General features: G+C 30.3%; 1 pseudogene; it reads right to left on the bottom strand.

Moving 5' to 3' along the window:
• Positions 1–5378: 5378 nt before the first annotated feature.
• Positions 5379–5497, bottom strand: LOC111739514 (annotated as a pseudogene).
• Positions 5498–7472: the final 1975 nt, after the last annotated feature.

Genomic DNA, 7472 nt, shown 5'->3' on the forward strand with positions numbered 1-7472 from the left:
TTTTGCCTCTCCATATAAAATAAAGGGAAAAGAAAAGCAAAAATAGTCGGGACAATAAAATATAATGAGATTGTGGATTTAAACTCAACTATATCAGTCATTATAGTAAATAAAGATGGGATGATCTCATGAATCAAAATATAAAGATTGCCAGAATGGTAAAAATACACAAAATTACAAACCCAACTGTACACTTTTAAAAAAGAGATACACTTTAAAAACAAAGTAACAGATGGGCTGAAAGTAAATGAATAGAAGAAAATCTGTAATTAAAATAATAAGTAAAAATAGTGAAGGTGGTTATAGTAATATAAAATAAAGTAGAATTTAATGCAAGAATATTACTGGAGATTAAGGAAAACATTTCAGAATGATGAAATATGGAAACAAATGCATAATAGTCCTTCAAAATATAAAAGCAAAAATAGACAAAACTAAAAGGAGAACTAGATAAATTATTTTCATATTTGGAGATTTTCATGTGTCTAATTAAGTAATAGAAGCAGCAAACATAATTCAGTAAAAATGTAGAAAATTGAACAACTGTATTATCAATTTAACCTACACTTAACTTCCTAAATACATTATTTTCAAGTACACATGGTTCATTTATCATACCTAATGCTTGGAGCAGGTAAGACCTAATGTTTTGTAGTTCATTGTTCACTGCATATTAGCACAGGTCTAAAAAGTAAAAACAAACAAACAAACAAAAAACAACTAACTAAAAAAATGAACGAAATATTTGAAAAGGCAGTTCATAAAAAATGGTATCCAAGTGGACAATTAGTTAATGAAAAATATGTTCAAATTAATTATTTTCATGTAAATGCAAATTAAAGCTGCCATGAAATAACGGCAAACATGTCAATAGAGTTAAAATTAAGATTAAGAATGCAAAGTAATGGCAAAATACTAAACAAGTAGAATTCTCGTACATTGCTGATGATAAGTAAATTTTTACAACCATTCTAGACATCTCTTTGTTAGAATCTACTAAAGTTTAACATATTTCTACATCTATGACTCATGCACCCCACTGCTATGGTATAAACTCAGGAGAACTGCATGCACATAACTATGATAATACATACTCATTGCATCTTATTCATAGTTGGCAAAAACTGGACACAACTCAAAACCCACTAACAAGAGAAAGGCTAACTAAATTGTAGCATACAAATACAATGCAATAAGTCACAGCAATGAAAAACAATCCACTAAAGTACTCAAGAATGTGAATAAAGCTCACATATGACGTATTGAGTCAAAGAATCCAGATATACCTGATTCCATACAGTATGATTCCTTGAATATGCTGAAATTAAATTTTACAACAAGCAAAATTCATGGTGATGGAAGTCAAAAGAGAGGATATTTACTTACTGGAAAGCAACTCGATGGAGCCTTCTAAGATATTGGAAATGTTCTATATCTGATCTGTATAGTTTTGCATGTGTGCATATTGATTAAAACATAATTGAGCAGTTTATTAAAAAATATAAAAATTTATATGTTTTTTATATTAAGCCTTAATAAAAAGTTAATATGGTTAAACCTCAATCTCTATTGATATCTGTATGTTTTCATTCTTTTTCTCTTTTATCTTTACCTAAATATTATTTATAAAAATGAAGTACGAGATCAACTTTTGTATATGTTCAATGGGCAGAATAATATCAATTAGGAGGTTTATTGACATTCTTCACTTAAATTCTTTACTTCTAAGAGTTTCAGTGTTACATATTAAAATACCAATATGTGTATATGTTTGCAGGAATTTTATAGTTTGAGGTTTATCACTCTTGTTAATCTTAATAAATTAGATCTTAGTCATTACATAATATTATTTGCTATACTAGGTATCTTAGTACATCGATCCTTGCTCTAACACGTGATCGTTTATCATTTTTGTTTGACATGGATAGCTTTCCAAATTTTTATTTTCAACTACTTTGTCACTTTGCATTGTGATTTTAGTAAAACTACGTTTCTGTTTTCTCTTTTTAACTCAACTTGAAAATTCTGTTGTATTTAATCTCCTTTACTACTCTCACTTAGCCTAACAACTTCGATATGTAATTCAACTTTTTCTAATTTACTTTAGCTCTTATTTATGTTGCTCTTTCTCTTTTACTTTTCCCCCTTTATTTTCGCATGCTTAAACAAGTTGCAATTCAATCAGTTTTCCACTTGCTGATATTTAAATTCCTCTGTATTTTCTATTACATTAATGGTTGCCATTACTTCCTGCTCAACAAATGAATTTCACTCTAATCATATTCAAAAATAAGGTAGTGTCTCTTTTCTCTACAGACTGTTTTATACAGCAGTGCTCATTTTTCTTCCATACATTTTCCTGCATAATGAGATCTGTTCTATTGTTTTGCTGGTATCCAACTGGCACAAAAATTCCCAGTTATACCTAATTACCCTCTTGATTCCAGTACCTATTTGCTTCAGGTGAAAAAAGAGTCATTTGAAAGAAGGAATCATGAGGAAGAGATCAGTCAAGTTTCATCTTTCCAGAGGACGCATATGCAAGGTAGTTTTCAGTTTGAATTTGAAATTTTGATTATATTTTTGTTCAGTCTTAAACTGTCCAGTTTGAAATATTTCCCATGGCATTTTTGAGGTGGAGAAAAAGAGTTTAAAGTGGAGAGAAGGCTTCACTGTTTCACTAGTTGTGTGATAAAATGAAATGGGGGTGGAAAGGATGTTCAGAGTAGGTAAGAATTAATGTTTTGTAGTTCGTTGTTCACTGCATATCAGCACAGGTCGAAAAAGCTACCTAACTTCCTTGATTTAGGTGTTCTTACATAGGGATGATAAATCCTAAAATAAGGGTGATAAGCTAGTTTTGAGAATTAAATGTGTTACAATCTATGAAAGGGTATTTTAAATTGTAAAGTGACATCATAAAATGTTAGATATTATCTTTAAAGATGTATATTATTTTGTATGTCAGTATCAGAGTTTTCTTAGTTTTTTTAAGTCAAAATTGTCATGAAACGATTTATATGGTTTCCTATGTTCTTTTCTTGGGTATAAATAAATTTTATAAGCTATTGTTTTATTTGTGACTTTTAAAATATTTCTCAATGAATTACTTTGCATTTACTTACATTTAGCTTGTATTTTGCCCTTTTGATTATGGTTGTTAGTAAGTTATTTTTTTCTCTTTCTATTATCTTGGAAGGTTTAGAATCATTTGCTAATATGACAATTTTAGCCTGAAATGTTATTGTTTGTCTGTTTTTTCACTTTGAAGATCTGAGATTGGTATAAGTGTGGTAATTGTAAACTTACATGATAACCCAGCTACTATTAATATGAGTTAGAGTGTGTCCAGGTGAATTTACCAGTGTGTGATAGCTATATGCTATGACTAAGAAATTGAATTTAGGAAATAAATCTTTGATCCAATCAGTCTCAGAGTTTAATACCACATAGTATGTGCTATGGTGTTTGTGAATTATTTAAGACTATGTGAACAGAACCAAAGGCTGGGAGTATATTAAAATTCCCTATGAAAGATATGAGGCTCTTACTCCTATAGTTGATAATACTGGAAGCTGAAGGTTAGGTTAGTTTAACCAAATAACCCTCAATGCTGCTATGACTATGTCTTCTGCTCCCTTTGGCCACTTATGTGGAGGAAACTGTAACTGTTGTTTGAATCTGTTGGCATCTTTCAATCACCATGTCAATATCTCATTATAATTATCATTTCAACAATAACAATCTAGAAAGAGCAGAGTTCCAGCAAAAAGATGTCTTTAGTAGCTCTTTGATCTGATCCAAGACTTGGTTGGTATTATGAAGATATTTATTTTTGACCCTATGATGTTTTCACTTTAGCTATTTTATATGGGTTTTGTCTTTCTTAATATATGACTAGGTTTCCTGAGATAATTTGCATGTTAAATGTAGTATTTTGCATATGATATGTTCAATAAATATTTATATTTACTTGGACTAATCATATCATGTGCCTTAACAAGCTAAAGAATAGTTGTACTTTTCTTTGGAGTTTGTCAGGTGTTATTTTTCCCAACATGTTACGTAATGGAAAAACTCAGGTGTTCCAAAGGAATTTATGTACATTTTGAATTTAATTTTTGGAAAATTCAATAGCAACTCCGATGACTCTTATGTTCCATGCAGTATTTTTGATGTACATTTATTGGTGTGCTTTTTCAAATATTTGCCAGTTCTAATCAGATATTTTCTTCTCTTTGAAGAAATTACAGTAGTGATTTATTCCCAAAAAATATTACTTGACAATGTTTTGAAAACTAATATAAATTTTCCAACACTAATTTTTAAATAATGTATTAATGTTTCCTTTCATAGTCTAGATTATATTTATTCTCTAATCATATATGTTTAAATTTATTAATTTACATTTGATCAAAACTCAGCCTATATCCCTTAGGCTCCCTATATAGTGTTGATGTTGTCTTGCCTATTAAAAAATAGATTAAAATGTTATTTCTTCTAATACAAGTGAGATTTAATCACATATTTCAAAAATGTTAAGAATTATATTTTTAAAATGATTCTTTCTAATCTTTTCCTGAATATGTTAATATTTATATGCCAGTTATTAAAGTCTAAAATATGTAGGTAGATTTTTTTAGGAAGAATTTTTTCATAATTTTTATGACAATTTTTTTTCTTATACATGACTGCTTGTTGTGTTCTTAGAAAGCACTTTCACATATTTTATATTAAAATAAATAAGTTTTTAAAAACTTATTTTTAAAATTCTCTTTATCTTTTTTCTCTAATTATGTATTTGATCAATTGATAGCCTGTGGGGAGAGTATGGAGCTATAGGTAACTAATGAGGAGCTTTTCCTTTTGTGGAAGATATGAATGATTTAGTGGAAAATTACCTCTCAACATGCCTAGAAATTACCTTGTGCATGGCATGACCAAATTTCTAAAATGAATGTGTCCATGCTCTCAGAGATTCCAAGAAATATCCTGAAAATTTGACTTTTTTCTAACTTCTTAGATGGCCTGCAGGCCAAACAAGCTACTCTCCTCAAAGGTTATATCCTATAGATTGACTCACATGCAGACAGCTGGGTTATATAACTCTGTACTATGATAGCTCGTGAAAAGTTATACCACCTTCCAGATAAAGATTACTTTTCTTTGTATAATTTACTTCATGTAGAAATACTAAATAAATATATTTTGACATTATAGTTTTAGGCAAAGATATCTTTACTATTTCATTCAACAATATATTCTTTTTCTTTTCTTTTTTTTTTTTTTTAGGCGAGGCAACTCTTGGTTGACCTCACAAATTGCAAGGACCTTGTCAGCTTACAATACTTTATTTTTTATTTATTTTATTTTTCTTACACCTATAGCACCTGGTCTTCCTAGGGGATCCCCCATCCAAGTACTAACCAGGCCCGACCCTGCTTAGCTTCCGAGATCAAGACAGGATCAGCTTGTTCAGGGTAGCATGGCTGTAGACTCAATAATATTTTCTAATCAGACTATACATAGGGACTAAATTTGAACTGCACTACTTATTGATTTGTGAACATATCCAAGCTGTACATATCCATCTTTTATGTTTTTAGCCCATTTGCTTTTCCCATGTGGCTAGAAGCACATTTGCCTTAGCATTTTGTTTTATTTAAAGGGTGATTTTCTGTGTCATAACTTTTAAAGTACAACTTTAATGAAAGGTAATGGGGAACCCCCAAAGTTTTGAAATATTACTGAGGAAATGCTACAGAAAGATTGCCTTTCCAAAGTATCACTCATTCATAATGCTCCTCTACCAACCACCACCTTCTTCTCATTTTTTAGAGGATATAATAAATTTTTATTACATTAAATTGTATGTATAACCATATATATTTAAATTATTGTTTATTATTTTCATACACTTGTTTTCATTTCCAATGGTATGCTTTTTTCTCTATCTATGGAAATTGTTTACATATCTTGATTTGAGATTAAACACTTAATTTTTTAAAATTAAAACTAATGAAATTTTTAACACTTTTTTATTTAGAAGGAAATCAAAATTGTTGTGAGGGGTAGATATATGTGGACATCATTTAGTCATGTCCCATGATCGTATTATTTATAAGAAATTTTTGATTTCTAAGTTATGTATGGCTGTCAGATTTTTATGTGAAATCTTTCAACTTCTAAATGTTAGAAAAAAGTTAAAAAAAAACCTGGCATCAAAATATCACATCTAGAATTCAGATATAGCATAAAACTCACATGCTATTTTCTTATCAAAAATTTTTCAAAATTGTGATGATGGTGACTTATAGTTTTTTAAAGTTTGTAAAATAGAGATTCCAATCATTTGGTACACTACTTACCACTGAAAAATGCTAGTTTTTGTGTTGTGAACCATATAGGTAAAGCTTAATGTCAGGATGCCATTGTTATAATTCTCTATCTGATAACTGTAGGACTGCAGCAGACTGATGTTTCTGGACCTCATTTAACTCTTTGCTTTACCATTTTATATGGATTTCTATCTAATGTACCACAATGAGGAATTTCCTATACCTCTAAATATATTTATATCAGGGTTTATTTTCATTAATCTTATGATATACCATAATTAATTTGATTTGCCACTTTTAGGAAGTTTCTAATTTTTCATTATAACAAATCATGCTGTGATAAACATTTTTATAAATATATTAGTTTGCACCTATCTGACTATTTCCTTAGACTGAAATCTTGAATATTGAACTGGTGGGTCATAGGGAATGAGTTTTAGCCATCTTGCTTTATACTCTAAACTTTACCTCCCAGAATTAGAATACTCATTTTTTGGCCAATTTAATATGTTAGAAATAGTGCATTCAAAGGTACGTGCCAAGTCCAAGAGTAGATAGAGAAAATTTAGAGATATCAAGATTCATCTTGATTCCTAATTTCCAGTGTGCCAACAGCCTCAATTCTTGTTTTCCACATCTTGAAACAATCATCTATTTTTAGATGTGCGATGTCAGAATATAAAGTAGGATTTAGGCCTTCCTTCCCTCTAGCTCATTGTTTCTTACTTCTAAGGAGAGGGGATAGAGCACCACAGTCAAGTCAGTCATCTTGTTGCATAACAGAGATTGAAATGGACTTTTTCCAGGGCAGTTTTAAGTACTAATAGAGGGGCTCCATAGATTTTTCTGGGGTTTATCAAAATGTAGGAGAATAAAATGACTGCCATAAAAAAAGCCTTTTTTTTTTTTTTTTTTTTTTTTTACCTGTCACAAATATTTTTAATCACAAATGTTGCCTTTTTGGGGTCACAAATTACTTGCTCTCGAGAAACATTTCACTGGGGCTCTACACACAAAACAGCTGCTCTGAGAAGCGGCGACTCACACAGAGGGCACCGTACTTGTGTTTGCTTGATGCTGTGCTTGAGAGACAAACTGCCGGTGCTGTTCAGGCTGCTGACGCTGCCATGGGAT

Source organism: Pteropus vampyrus, unplaced genomic scaffold (assembly GCF_000151845.1).
Source record: "Pteropus vampyrus isolate Shadow unplaced genomic scaffold, Pvam_2.0 Scaffold2, whole genome shotgun sequence".
Lineage (NCBI taxonomy): Eukaryota > Metazoa > Chordata > Mammalia > Chiroptera > Pteropodidae > Pteropus > Pteropus vampyrus.